At 39.6% G+C, this 15,030-nt stretch overlaps 2 pseudogenes; both read left to right on the forward strand.

Moving 5' to 3' along the window:
• The first annotated feature begins 5,040 nt into the window (after positions 1-5,040).
• LOC149230168 (65-kDa microtubule-associated protein 1 pseudogene) lies at positions 5,041-5,571 on the forward strand (annotated as a pseudogene).
• Positions 5,572-9,664: 4,093 nt separating this feature from the next.
• LOC149230169 (65-kDa microtubule-associated protein 1 pseudogene) lies at positions 9,665-10,399 on the forward strand (annotated as a pseudogene).
• Positions 10,400-15,030: the final 4,631 nt, after the last annotated feature.

Consider the following 15,030-nt stretch of genomic DNA (forward strand, 5'->3'; position numbering starts at 1 on the left):
GAGAAACTGACATCCACAAGCCTGTGGTTGACACTGTTGTTACACAAGAACTAGGAGTGGAGACAGAAGCCTACCTAGGGAAAAATGATATACAAAAGTATGTGGATGACACTGTTGTTACACAAGAACCAGCAGTGGGAATGGAAGTTGATCAGGGAGATAAGGAAATTGTAACAAAATCCATTAACAAAGCTAGCGTTACACAAGAACCAACAACCGAAGTGGAGTAGTTTCACCCTCGGGAGGTTGTTACACCCTCAATTGATAGTGGTTAAAGGAAGAATGGGAGAGAGAGAATGGGAAGCACGGAGGCACAAGGAAGCCATGAAGAAGAAGGGTGAATAGTTGTATCAGTTACATCGATAGGTCTTGGACCTAATGAATGACAAAACCAAGCTCAGTGACCTTGCTCTAAACCTGCTAGCATGTAGGCAGTCATCCCCATCATATCTAGTGTTCCTTTGGGAACGATATTATTTATTTCAATTGAAAGCAGTTTTTGAGAATAGGTCTTATTTGGGTTCTTCAGCCCGAAATTTTCTTGAAATTTTCACTCTTGCGATTTTGATGAACAGAGCTTGCTTTGCAAGCTATTTTTGCATAATATCATGTGTGAGTATGTCAGCACAAAAATGGTAGCAAGTGTCTTCTCCTATATGGGAGATTTGCAGTTGCGGGCCTTTCTTTCATTTATGAGGAACCAGATTGAGTGGCATCTGGCCATGAAATCAACAGAAATTAATGAAGAAAGGACAACATTATGGGTCAAATCTAAACCAAGGATGGTTTATGAACTCATGCATGAGTTTAAGTTGTTCCTAAGCACTCCAAATATTAGGGAACAATCAGCCATCTATAGGAAAAGGATTGTGAGGATCTACCTCAATTTGCATGCACATATGAAAATTCGAGTGCTAGTAGGATGTCTTAAACGCACCAAAGCTTGTAGCGCTAAATTGCAAGAAGGGGATCCTTTTGAATACAAAAAATTCATGGCTATTGTTACATAGGTGGCTAAGTATGCTTGGATTGTGCAAACATTTGGGGCGTTCTCGATTGGGCTCAGGTTTAATTTCCTTTGATTTTGTTGCCAATAAAAGAGTATCAGCCGCATTACCACCTATGTGATTATGAAGAAGAATCCTGGCCACATCAGTTGATGGCCATTCAAGGGTATAGAGATTCAGGTGAAGACACTACTGGTGCTTACAATTTTATAGACTTGCATCAGGGGTATAGTAGGAGAAGCTGAGATTCTTCATGGGGCCATGTAGTTGCTTCAGTTGAGGGAGATGTTGGGTGTGACTTTTTACCTATTTTATGCACCTTCTTTCCCCAGTTTTGATCCTCTTATACTCCAGGCCCATGAACTTTACATGATTGATTGCCTTTTTTCTCACTTTTATAACCTATTCCACTATCATGTTATTTTTCCATATTTTACTGAATAATATGATACTTTATTCCTTTTTGTGGCTAATTGATCAGGGATCAGTATTTTAGCTAAAAAATGAAAGTGCTCAGAATTGCTTCAGACCTGAATGAATGGATAGAGTTTGTCTCCAAAATTCCAACACTGTGAACAGTTCGAAAACTGACATCATATGAAAAAGTTAGAGCTTCTAAAATTTTGGTTAAAAAAAGCCCCGATGGACCTGTTAGAGCCTAGATTGACCTCAAGCTGAAGGGAGGCAATCCTAGGATAACCACAAACCACGCTTAACCTAGTAGCTAGACCTACTGGGTCGAGAGAGGGCTCTCTCCTTGTCAATCTCAGTTGAGATGATTGAATTGAATATAGATGTTAGGCTAGGTATAGTAGCTCTAGGGTTTTTTGTTTGATTTTGAAGGTTTGGTTACTGGATCAAATGGAGCAGGCAGCTTAGGTCCGGGAAATCAAATCAGGGATGCAGATATGTTCTGTGGGGTGAGATAGATAAGTGTTTATGCATTAGTGATCAAGTGAAATTTTTGGTTTAAGACTGCTGAGGGGTTGAGGAGGGCATGTGGAGACCATGAATCCTCTTCAAATTGCTGAAAACCTTAAAAACTAAATGCATTCCCAAGGCAAAGCACTATGATCAATGTATTTTGCCTATTTCTCTTGATTCATTTAGTTTAGAAGAATGGAAAAGGTTTTGAAACATATAACACATAAGAATAACTCATTATAGAAGAAGAAACAATACAAAAACATAGTATCACAAGAATCCCACAAAAATAGCTACAAAACCTGGTTTTATTCCTTGCCAATCTACTGATACAAGTATACAATGTGTGCACCACTTCCAAAAGAGTCCAACCTTTTCCAATGAGTGAAAAAACACATCATATAGACATCAAAACCATCTGAGCTATCCATCAGGGGTCAAATCCAAGAGTTAAGGAGTTGTTTCAACTACATCTAAACTAGGAACAAGAAAATAGGCAGTGGAACAGCTTGCCTCTAAAACTAAGGAAACTGGTACATTCGGTTTCAAACCACTTTTGATTGATGTATCTACCTCCCTAAGTGATTTTTCATCAAATTTATATCATATTACATCATTTACCATCAAAAATTTACCAAGACAAAAAGAAGAAGTCAACTGCTAAAGAAACTAGGCGAAATTTAACTTTAAGGAAAAATTGCCAAATATTTGCCTGATGCGCAACACCCTGAGCCTGATGCGCAACACCACTTCAAGGCTGATTTTGGAGGCCTTACACTCATCCAAATTAGGCCTAAGATAGCTTGTTGGAAAGCTATATCTGTCTAGTTTCTGGAACACTTTGAATTTTTTGATTTGGAGTTGATTTGCTTCTTCAAAAATCAATTATCCAAAGACTGATTCTTGTGGGTCTAAAAAATAGTAGAGAGGGCATTTTTTGAGCATTTTTTCCCTTTTGGTGGCCAAGATCTTCTCCAAAATTGATGAAACTTTTTTACTTTACTTATTTTTTGATGTTGAATCCAAACCTGAAAGCAATTTTTCAAGAGGATGCACCAATTCAATGTGCATCACTGATGGCGCTACACATCAACCAGAATTTTCTATGTTTCTAATTCAAAATTTGGAAAATGACAAAATTGTCTCAAAATTTGCCCAATTTTGGCTCAAAGCTACATCATGGGTTACTTTGTTGGGTTAAAGTAACATCAGCCAAAATGTTGAGCATTTCATCCTTCTTTTTGCTTTTTAAGGCCCTCCTTAGTCTTGCCTTAAGCTTTCTCATTCTCATATTGCATATCTTGTTCCGGGTCAAATAGTGATAAGCCATGTGGCGAAGCATTTTATTCTCTTTATTGGCCTTCTCAAGAAGCTTCTCAAGGTGAATGTTCACCCTCTCTAACCAAGCTTCTCGATCATTCTCAATTTCTCACTCAATGGAGGTCATCTTGTCCTTTGCTTTCTTTGTTTCTTGCCTTTCTTCCCTAATCATTTGCAATTCCATAATAGCTTGTTTATCAGTTAATTGCTTGTTTTCCTACTCAAGGTATTTGATGACCCATTTAGCCCTTTCTAGATTAACCGTCAAATCTTGTATCTCATCCTCTTGCTCCTTGATGATCATGTCTTTGACAATCCCTGGATCTTGAGCATCCAAGTTAATGACATCTACTCTTTGTGTCTCCTCATGGCCAACAAGGTGAAAATATCTCTCTTGCCCCTCACTAGGATCATCCTCATGCATCATTTTCTTTCCTTTATCTCTACCCTTCTGTTGCTGACCAACCTGTTAGACTCTGTCTTGTCAGCCCGCTGCAGTCAAATTCACCAAGGTTCATTTCCCGTCACTGGCAGTCATGAAATGTCATTTTGATCAGAGGAGTCATTTTATGTCTTAAGTCCAGGGTTTTGTCTGCAGAAGTGTGAAATAACGCAGTAAGTTTTTCAGGAATGTCATCGTCAATAATGTGAGATTGATTCTTCTTCAAAACCCTGTTTTGAAGAAGAAACCATTAAATGTGTTTTTTAGAATATGAAATTTGTCAAAATGTTTCAAAATTCTCCAGCTCTTCAAATGGCAGCAGTTTCAGTAGCTCTATACCCTGTGAGACAAACAAAAATCCATCAGTCGGTTGATAAGAAACACAATACCCAAAAGCAAAGTTGGGAGAATAAGCCATAAACTCTGGATTATTTGATGAGCACAAAAGATTTTGAAATACTGTTGGAAAAGTTTCAAGGAGTTCAACAGCAAATAGATTGGCTTGTAGAGAAATACCAAAAGGAAATAACGTAGTGGTTCTGCAGGGCATTGTTTGCATTCAAGGTTTTGGTATTATCATTTGCAGTTTGTGTTCAAATTCATGGTGATGCAAAACAAGGATAAGAATAGAAGTTATAATCGAAAACGAAATTCATCAAGGTGGGCAGAATACAAATCCCTACAGGAATTTGACCAGAGAACAGATTGTTTGCAACATTGAGCTGTTCCAGTTTTACCATTTGGTGCATCCTACGTGGCAGAATTCCAATAAGTTTATTGAAGAATTCACTTCCCATGCAAGCATACTCGAATACAATTCATATGCAGCACATTACACAATGGTCACCTCACCAAACTTTCAATTCTACCATCATGGATCAGATCCCAGATGGGTTTTCCAGGCCTTCCTGTAAACATTGAGCCATTGGGTATAGTTTTCCCAGTTTCCGCAGGTTAGTTTTGATCTCCTTCATGGCGAAAAAGAAGTTGCAGAGCCCCATGTTTTCTGATACGAACTGTGGTTCCTTGTTGCAAGATCTAGAGTTGATATGGGATGAAGTGGGTGCGAGTGATGGTGAAAGGGAGAAGATGTTGCTGCAATTAGAGCAAGAATACTTAGAGGTCTACAGAAGGAAGGTGGATTAGGCTAATATCTCAAAGGCTCGCTTGCATCAATTAATTGTTGACTCTGGAGTCGAGCTAGAACATCTCATCTCTGCTCTTGGTGAAAGATCTTTCGTAGGCTGGCCAGAGAAGCAAACGAGTACATTGAAGGAACAACTAGCTGCGATTGCGCTAGGTTTGGGTGATCTAAGGAAGAAAAAGGAGAAGAGGGTCAAGAAGTTTATGGACGTTCAAGCGCAGATTCAGAGTATCTATGCAGAAATTGTAGGAATTTTGAATGTCAATGGTTTATGTACAACTCCAAAAGTGGATGAGAATGATCTATCTCTAAAGACGCTTGACGAATTCCATGCTCAACTTCAAGAGCTTCATAGAGAAAAGAATGATAGACTTCAGAAAGTTTTTGATTATGTTAACACTGTGCATGCTCTTTCGGCTGTCATGGGGCTCGACTTCTCTAAGATTGTTTCTGAAGTTCATCCAAGCTTGGACGATTCTGCAGGCAATCAGTCAAAAATCATAAGTAATGACACCCTTGCCAAGTTGGTCAAAACGGTTGAATCTCTAAAAGAAGATAAGCAGCAGCGGTTGCAAAAGATCCAAGAACTGGGCACAACATTGGTTGAATTGTGGAATCTAATGGATATCACTATGGAGGAACAAAAACATTTTGATCATAGCTCACATCAAATACTGTTAGCTTTCCTAGCTGAGCAATCCCAGATGGCAAAACCCCAGACAGATTATTGTTGAGCAGTAGAATTTCATTGAGTGAATGGGACATTTTAGAAATGCTTGCATGTGCGCTACGCATTGGAGGTGTGCACTACGTGTTGGGTAGGGGCGCTACCCACACGGCGACAGAACCAAGAAAAAATTGTCTTGCGCCCAGTTTCGTATCAAATGCCTCCAACTGTTTACAGGTTCGATGTTTATGTGGGGTGGGGTGCCGCTTTGGAAGTAATGGCATCACTTTTGTCTCCAGTTTTCTGTTTAGTTAAGCTTTCATGCTTTCACCTCAAGCAGAAAGAGTGTTAGTTTCTATCATGGGCTTCTAAATCTGGTGCAAAGGTCAATGGCATTTCTAAAACTAAGAACAAATCCACGATTTATGTACTGACAAACCCATTGCCGAAATTTTTATCTCAGTTCCTTCTTCTGTTCATAATATCAAGGGGCAAAAATGTTAGCCTTGCAGTCGATCGAAGATCTCGAATTCAGACACCAGCATTGAGGCATCAAGGGCAGACATAGTCATTGGTTTCTTCCTTTGACTGGTTCAAAAAAGATACGATTTGTTCTGCTTTTTGGGACCTTTCAGTGCGAAATTTGGGATGTTGAAACTTGCTTTAAAATTCATTGCAGTGGATTGTGGGAAAGCGCTACATTGTCTGAGTATTAGCTCTGCACTAATTGCCGCTTGCCACTTTGGAAACATATAAGGATAAAATGATGTGTGCATAGAAAGAAGACCATGTGAGTAAATGTTTCAATGACATTGAAAATCCATGCTGGGATGCCACGTACCCGCTGGGTATTCAAAGTTTTCCACATCCTACTAAGTTTATATATATTTTATGGTCCCTTTTTCGAACATATGGCTTCTCGCAATAGAAGAAAACCGAAATCTTTGCAAGCAAGGACAGAATCGCATTCTAGAAACATTCATTTTGAACACATGCACTTTATAGGCAATACAGGTGTGAGAATTAAAGAGGTTCCAATGAAAGGGAAAATACCACAGCTGGAGATGACGGAACTTTGTTTCCATTTATTAAAGGGCGAAATTTTAGTCTAAAAACCGTTTTTATTAAAATTAGTTTTTATTCAAATAGCATTTTGTTAACAAGTCAGAAAATAAAGGAAAAACAAGTGGCAGTCAGAGATCGAAAGGCTAATTTGAAATGAAGATATTAACTACAGCAGAAGAATAGGATTCGATTTCCTATTTATGACTTCAGATTTCCTAATTCGAATGGTCTAAAGCTCCTGATGTTGCCTATTCATCGGTCATCAAGCAGATTCGAGTAGAAAAAGGAGCGCTATTCTATCTTCAGGGAAAGCGTTGTTCTGCCTTCAGAACAAATGATTGGCTCTGCAGTTTTGTTTGAAAAAATGATAATTAAACCATTCCTTATTGGGGTCGATTTGTTATCCCACCTCTAGGCTTATATATTGTATTAAAAATCACTTGTAGAGTGAGAGAGTTCTGAGAGCTGGTGGAGGAGAAAGACAGAGTTTCATTGCACAGTTTTGATAGGGATTTTAATAAAAAATGTAGCTCTGACCCCTGAGATTCTTGTGGTATGAAATTTAACATTTGTCTCATCCTTTGTTTCATATGTAGCCTGTTGTGTCTTCATTTCATTTCATAATCGTTTCTAAATGAATAGTGTTAAGTGAGAAAGGCAGAATTCAAATTATTTGCTCTGTCTTGAGGAAGTGTTCATATTAAATGTTTTCTTCTGTTTGAAAAGGATTCATCTTCTATGCCCTTGTCAACCTCTCAAACAGTTCACCCACTCCACATTATTTCAAACTTGATGTTGAATTTCTTGCCTATCTTGCCTCAAGAGATAATCTGTGTTTTTGGTTATATTTCTCTGTTCAAGCTGTTCTTTACCCCATACAGTCCAGAAAACCCAATTATTTATCAAAAAACCCCTTTCTATCAATTTACTAGCCTAAATCAGTATTCCTTATCGATCATCTCAGCCCCTTTGAAAAATTGTCTGCCGAGATAGACCCGGAGAGAGCCCTCACCTATCCTTGTAGGGCTAGCTACGAGGCTGAGCTTGGTTTGATGTTGCCTTGAACCTCGCCTTCTTCAGCCTGAGGCAGATTCGAGCACTAACATAGTGGTGACCATACTGGGGAAGATGGTTTGTTGTTGATGGGACATTCGACTTGAAGATTGTCTTGCCCCAGTACATGAAATCACTTTGCTGATCTGATGCTGATGGTGGACAGCAGTCAGACACATATGAAGGCTGAAACTTTCACCTGGCGACCCCAACTCGATCCAGACATTCCAGTGCTCGCTGATCCACTCATGCAATGATAGGGTATGTGGAAAACCCTGCACTGTGTGAAGTTGTAGAAGAAGTAAGAAATCAGTTAGCAGATTTTGAAATTAATGAAGATTTTTTCACTGCCTTGCTTCAATGTTTGAAATCTCCAAAATTTCCTCTTGAAGCTAGAACTGGTTTCTGCGAGTTAGTTGTTGAAAAACTTGAGACAGAGATTCAGTATTTGAATGAGCAGATCCAGTCATATGACTTCCGAGACCCTAAAAAGTTCTTGGAAACTTTTCCTCCTTCGAAACAAGAAATAATAGAGTTGCCTACATATGTTTGCATTGACAGTGTGCAGCTGGATGTATGTATTGCAGAGTTGGGGCAGCAAACGGAGTCTGGCTTTCGCAATCCTATTGCGATGTACATGACAATGTTTTTCAGTTTGACTGACAAATCAAACTGTCTTTTACATGATCAGGCTCATTACGTGCATGAAGGGCTGCCAGCAATTGCATCTGTGATCTGGTTGAAGCACTCTCAAGCGGCATCATTCTCAGGTTTACTTGAATGGTTGATCTGGCATTTCAGTATTACCTGATCTATTATTTTTACAGTAGAGTAGGGTAGATTTTGTAAATAAATAAGCAGCCAAAAGGCAGCATTTCGTTTTGAGTTTCATTACAGTTTTAGTTAGAAGTTTGCCGAGTCAGTTTTTCAATCATTTCAGTCAAGTTTCAGTCCATAAATGAGTCAGAAGTCTCGTGTTGTCTGTTGAAATAATGACTCCATTGCCCAATGGATGGAGGCACTGTCTGCTCTCCCAAAGCTCTGTGGTTCTTGGCACCTCCAAAAAGCGGCAGCTGCCATCCCCATTGGAGCCAATGTTAGACTCTGTCTTGTCAGCCCGCTGCAGTCAAATTCACCAAGGTTCATTTCCCGTCACTGGCAGTCATTAAATGTCATTTTGATCAGACGATTCATTTTATGTCTTAAGTCCAGGGTTTTGTCTGCAGAAGTGTGAAATAACGCAGTAAGATTTTCAGGAATGTCATCGTCAATAATGTGAGACTGATTCTTCTTCAAAACCCTGTTTTGAAGAAGAAATCATTAAATGTGTTTTTTAGAATATGGAATTTGTCAAAATGTTTCAAAATTCTCCAACTCTTCAAATGGCAACAGTTTCAGCAGCTCTATACCCTGTGAGACAAACAGAAATCCATCAATCAGTTGATCAGAAACACAATACCCAAAAGAAAAGTTGGGAGAATAAGCCATAAACTCTGGATTATTTGATGAGCACAAAAGAGTTTGAAAGACTGTTGGAAAAGTTTCAAGGAGTTCAATAGCAAATAGATTGGCTTGTAGAGAAATACCAAAAGGAAATAACGTAGTGGTTCTGCAGGGCATTGTTTGCATTCAAGGTTTTGGTATTATCATTTGTTGTTTACGTTCAAACTCATGGTGATGCAAAACCAGGATAAGGATAGAAGTTATAATCGAAAACGAAATTCATCAAGGTGGACAGAATACAAATCCCTACAGGAATTTGACCAGAGAACAGATTGTTTGCAACATTGAGCTGTTCCAGTTTTACCATTTGGTGCATCCTACGTGGCAGAATTCCAATAAGTTTATTGAAGAATTCACTTCCCATGCAAGCATACTCGAATACAATTCATATGCAGCACATTACACAATGGTCACCTCACCAAACTTTCAATTCTACCATCATGGATCAGATCCCAGATGGGTTTTCCAGGCCTTCCTATAAACATTGAGCCATTGGGTATAGTTTTCCCAGTTTCCGCAGGTTAGTTTTGATCTCCTTCATGGCGACAAAGAAGTTGCAGAGCCCCATGTTCTCTAATACGAACTATGGTTCCTTGTTGCAAGATCTAGAGTTGATATGGGATGAAGTGGGTGTGAGTGATGGTGAAAGGGAGAAGATGTTGCTGCAATTAGAGCAAGAATACTTAGAGGTCTACAGAAGGAAGGTGGATCAGGCTAATCTCTCAAAGGCTCGCTTGCATCAATTACTTGCTGATTCTGAAGTCGAGCTAGAACATCTCATCTCTGCTCTTGGTGAAAGATATTTCGTAGGCCAGCCAGAGAAGCAAACGGGTACGTTGAAGGAACAACTAGCTGCGATTGTGCCAGGTTTGGGTGATCTAAGGAAGAAAAAGGAGAAGAGGGTCAAGAAGTTTATGGACGTTCAAGGGCAGATTCAGAGTATCTATGTAGAAATTGCAGGAATTTTGAATGTCAATGGTTTATGTACAACTCCAAAAGTGGATAAGCATGATCTATCTCTAAAGAAACTTGACGAATTCCATGCTCAACTTCAAGAGCTTCATAGAGAAAAGAATGATAGACTTCAGAAAGTTTTTGATTATGTTAACACTGTGCATGCTCTTTCGGCTGTCATGGGGCTCGACTTCTCTAAGATTGTTTCTGAAGTTCATCCAAACTTGGACGATTCTGCAGGCAATCAGTCAAAAAGCATAAGTAATGACACCCTTGTCAAGTTGGTCAAAACGGTTGAATCTCTAAAAGAAGAGAAGTAGCAGCGGTTGCAAAAGATCCAACAACTGGGCACAACATTGGTTGAATTGTGGAATCTAATGGATATCACTATGGAGGAACAGAAACATTTTGATCATAGCTCACATCAAATACTGTTAGCTTTCCTAGCTGAGCAATCCCAGATGGAAAAACCCCAAACAGATTATTGTTGAGCAATAGAATTCCATTGAGTGAATGGGACATTTTAGAAATGCTTGCGTGTGCGCTATGCATTGGAGGTGTGTGCTACGCGTTGGGCAGGGGCGCTACCCACACGGCGACAGAACCAAGAAAAATTTGTCTTGCGCCCAGTTTCATATCAAATGCCTCCAACTGCTTACAAGTTCGATGTTTATGTGGGGTGGGGTACCGTTTTGGAAGTAATGGCATCGCTTTGTCTCTGGTTTTCTGTTTAGTTAAGCTTTCATGCTTTCACCTCAAGCAGAAAGAGTGTTAGTTTCTATCATGGGCTTCTAAATCTGGTGCAAAGGTCAATGGCGTTTCTAAAACTAAGAACAGATCCACGATTTATGTACTGATAAACCCATTGCTGGAATTTTTATCTTAGTTCCTTCTTCTGTTCATAATATCAAGGGGCAAAAATGTTAGCCTTGCAGTCGATCGAAGATCTCGAATTCAGACACCAGGATTGAGGCATCAAGGGCGGACATAGTCATTGGTTTCTTCCGTTGACTGGTTCAAAAAAGATACAATTTGTTCTGCTTCTTGGGACCTTTCAGTGCGAAATTTGGGATGTTGAAACTGGCTTTAAAATTCATTGCAGTGGATTGTGGGAATGTTGGCATTATGTTTCTGGTATGGCTATATGTTACAAATGTTGTACTTGATGGCAACTCCTGTGGCAAGGCCCTCAATTTGTTGAAAATAAAGAAGTACGCAGGAAATCAATTCAGAAGTTGCGTACCTGCAGGTACACCATGCAGGGACCGCATCCAGATACGCAGGCCAGCCGTTCAGGAGGTGCGTCCCCCCAGTGCACACATTTCAAGGCAGAGAAAAGCACACATGGGGTTTCTTATGTTTTACTCTTGGTATTTAGCCGACAGTTTTGGGTTATTATGGTGTCGGCTCGTGGTATTGTTCCATGATTTTAGGAGGAGCTTGCCTATATAAAGCAAAGGAGATCACTTGGCTAAGCATCTTTTGCAATTGAATATCTTTAGATCTGAAATATTGGGTTATGGTCTTAAAAGCTTGATCTATATGAAAGGGAAGTTGAAGGCGAATCTGTGAAGGGTGATCTCTCGAGCGCATGATCAGATCTGAGCAACTGTGCCATTCTGGTGGACTGCCTATTCGGCCCTAATCAGAAGGATGCAGGTGTTTAACAGAAGAACTGCGTGGGTACGTAGTGCAGAAACAGGAGATCTGCATGGGGACGTAGAGCAGAAACAGGAGACCTGCGTCGGGATGCAGAGCAGAAACAGGAGACCTGCGTCGGTACGCAGAGCAGAAGAGGGAGAATTGCGTGGGTACGCAGAGCGACTAAGGTTCAGGTGCGTCCATGCAGTAAAAGTACGCGGCACGATAGTATTTTCAGGTGCGTCCGTGCAGTAACAGTACGCGGCGCGATAATATCTTTGGGTGCGTCCCTGCAGTAATAGTACGCAGCGCGGTTCAAGGAACAGTGCGTGGGCACGCAGCTCGGCAGAAGGATCCCTGCGGGTGTACGCAGGAAAGCAGAAGGTGAACTGCGTAGCGACGCAGGCCACAGAAGGGAAAATTGCGTATCTGTCTTAAAATGTTCTGTTGACTGAATTTTTCTGTTGATAAGGTGTTCTGGGTTAGTTCTGTTATTGCTGATCTGATAACTGTAGTGGACTGTAACTTTTATGTACTTGATAATCATTTGATGCTTTATGAAAAGAAGTAGGGGGTTGTAGCTCCCTTCCAGGAGAGACTGGAAAACGAGAGAGAAAGAGAGTTGTAGCTCTTTGCAGGTTGCAGCCTACGTACTGGTAAAGGACTGCACCAGTACAAAACCATTGTAAAAGAAGTTTCTAATTTGAAAGAAGATAGAGACATATTGCAGCAGGTGGTTTTCACCCACATTGGGTTTCCACCTTACATCTTGTGTTCTTTGGTGTGACTATCTGTTTTCTTTGTTCATGCTCATTATTTTATGGTATTGACATGCAAAAATAATTCAAAGAACATTTGTTAAAATAATTAGATAATACTGATTCACCCCCCCCCTCTCAGTATTATTGTCAACAATTGGTATCAGAGCTGGTCCTTCAGAGAAGCTTGATCGCTTGAAGGTAGATCGTTCATCATGAGCAACTACGAGAGAGAAGCATCAATTAGGCCACCGGTTTTTGATGGGAGAAACTTCAATTATTGGAAGGTAAGAGTTACTGCCTATCTTCAATCTCTTGGTACAGAAGTTTGGGACATCGTAGAGACAGGCTATGCTTTCCCTTCAGCTACTCCTACAGATGCAGCCGAGAAAAAGAAGTATGAAACAAATGCGAAAGCAGTCAGTACTCTATTAGGATGTATATCTCAATCAGAATTCATGAAGGTAATGCACTATAAATCCGCAAAAGAAATATGGGACAAAATTGTCACGAGCTATGAAGGAGACGAACAGGTAAAGCGTGCTAAACTTCAAACTCTCAGAATTCAGTATGAGACTCTCAAAATGTATAATGATGAAAGTGTGGCTAACTATTTTCTTCGGGTAGATGAGGCTGTTAATTGTATGAAAAATTTGGGTGAAGAAATAAAAGAGGCTATTGTGGTTGAAAAGGTCCTAAGATCATTGTCCCCCAAGTTTGAATCTAAAGTATCTGCAATAGAAGAAAAGGAAAATCTACGAATTCTTACTATGTCTCAGCTACATGGGATTCTAACTGCTTATGAAATGAGAAAGGGAGGTCCATCAGACAGAAGAGAAGCTGCTTTCAAGGCATCAGGCAAAGGAGATTATTATGAAGCAAGCCACGTCCCAGAAGAAGAGGAAGAAGAATCAAATTTCGTCAGAAATCTTCAAAGGGGTTCTGGAAGGTTCAGAGGTAAGTTACCTTTTAAATGCTTTGCTTGTGGAAGAGTAGGTCACTATGCTGCAAAATGTCCTTATAAGGATAAAGGAAAGGAACCTGCTAGATGGAACAAGAAACAGAACACAAATAAGAAAAGCTACTACACTCATGAAGATAGTGATGGTCTATCAAACAGTGATGAAGATGAACAAGGTAATGAATATAAGTTGTTAATGGCATTTGAAGATGATGATTATATGGATGCTATAGATGTGGATAACCTTTATGATGAAATTACTAGACTCAAGAGATGTATAGAAGAAAAGAACATGATCATTGATACTCTACAATTTCAAATTGATGAGAAGGAAAAACATCTTGAAAAATTAGAAGGTGAAATTGTTGGTCTTAGAAAAGAGATTGAGAAAACAAAAGCTATTAATCTCAAGTTTGTCAAAGGATCTGAAACTTTGGATGAGATTATCAATGTGCAGCGGTCTCCACTAAGCAAGACAGGTCTGGGCTATAATGGAGAAAATTCTCAAGCATCCACCTCAAAAAGTTATCTTGATGCAGCAAGAAGAAATGAGAAAAAGAACAATGAAGATCATCAGGTAAAGCAGGGATGAATTACAAACAGAAACTATCAGGGGCAATCCATCTTAAGGGTGAACAAAAGCTACAACCAGCCACAGGTAAAATCTTCTCAATTTGGTTCAAGAATAGATGAAAATAGAAATTACAATCAGTTGGCTGGTAGATTCGATAACCGTAGAAGTTTCTTCAATGGACAATGCTTTTCTTGCCATAACTTTGGTCACAAAGTAGCTCAATGTGTTGCATATAAAACGATCATGACTAGGGAAGCTCAAAAACAAAGAAGTATGACAGGGATTACAAAAAGGACCTATAACAACTTTTCGGTTCTTGAAAATGAAGTTGAATGTTCTATTTGCAATAACTTTGGTCATGAAGACTCTGAATGCAGAAGCAGGTTTCAGCCGAAAAAGGAACAAGCCTCAAGCACCAAAACATGGAGAATAAAGGAACCTCAAACAGAAAGATGTGGGATAGCTTTTTATGCAGAGGGATAGGAAAATCTATGGTACATTGACAGTGGATGTTCGAAGCATATGACAGGTGATAAAGAAAAACTTGAGTCTTATTCTGCTCTAGAAAAGGGAAAGAAAGTCTCTTTTGGAAATGATACTCCTGCAACTATAAAAGGAAAGGGCATTGCTCAGTTAAAAGAAAAGGTCAAGGCTGGAAATGTTTTGTATGTTGATGGTTTGAAGCATAATCTTCTAAGTGTCAGCCAGATGTGTGATCAAAGAACCGAGGTTATATTCAGATCAAATGGATGTCTTGTTCGTGATCTTGATACAGGTAAAACAGTGATCAAAGGTAAAAGAACTCCAAATAATCTGTACATATTTGAAGAAGGACAACAACAATGCTATCTGAGCAAGGATGATGAGCACTGGTTATGGCATCGGAGGTTGGGGCATCTAAGCTTTTCACAAATAAGGAAAGCATGCAAATATCAGGCAGTTCGTGATCTTCCAGATATCAAAATTCCTGACAACACCATATGCAAATCATGTCATTTTGGAAAACAAACCAGAACT

This window comes from Pinus tabuliformis, chromosome J, assembly GCF_031772625.1.
Source record: "Pinus tabuliformis cultivar Carrire ecotype Pingquan chromosome J, CPIR1, whole genome shotgun sequence".
NCBI classification, from domain to species: domain Eukaryota; kingdom Viridiplantae; phylum Streptophyta; class Pinopsida; order Pinales; family Pinaceae; genus Pinus; species Pinus tabuliformis.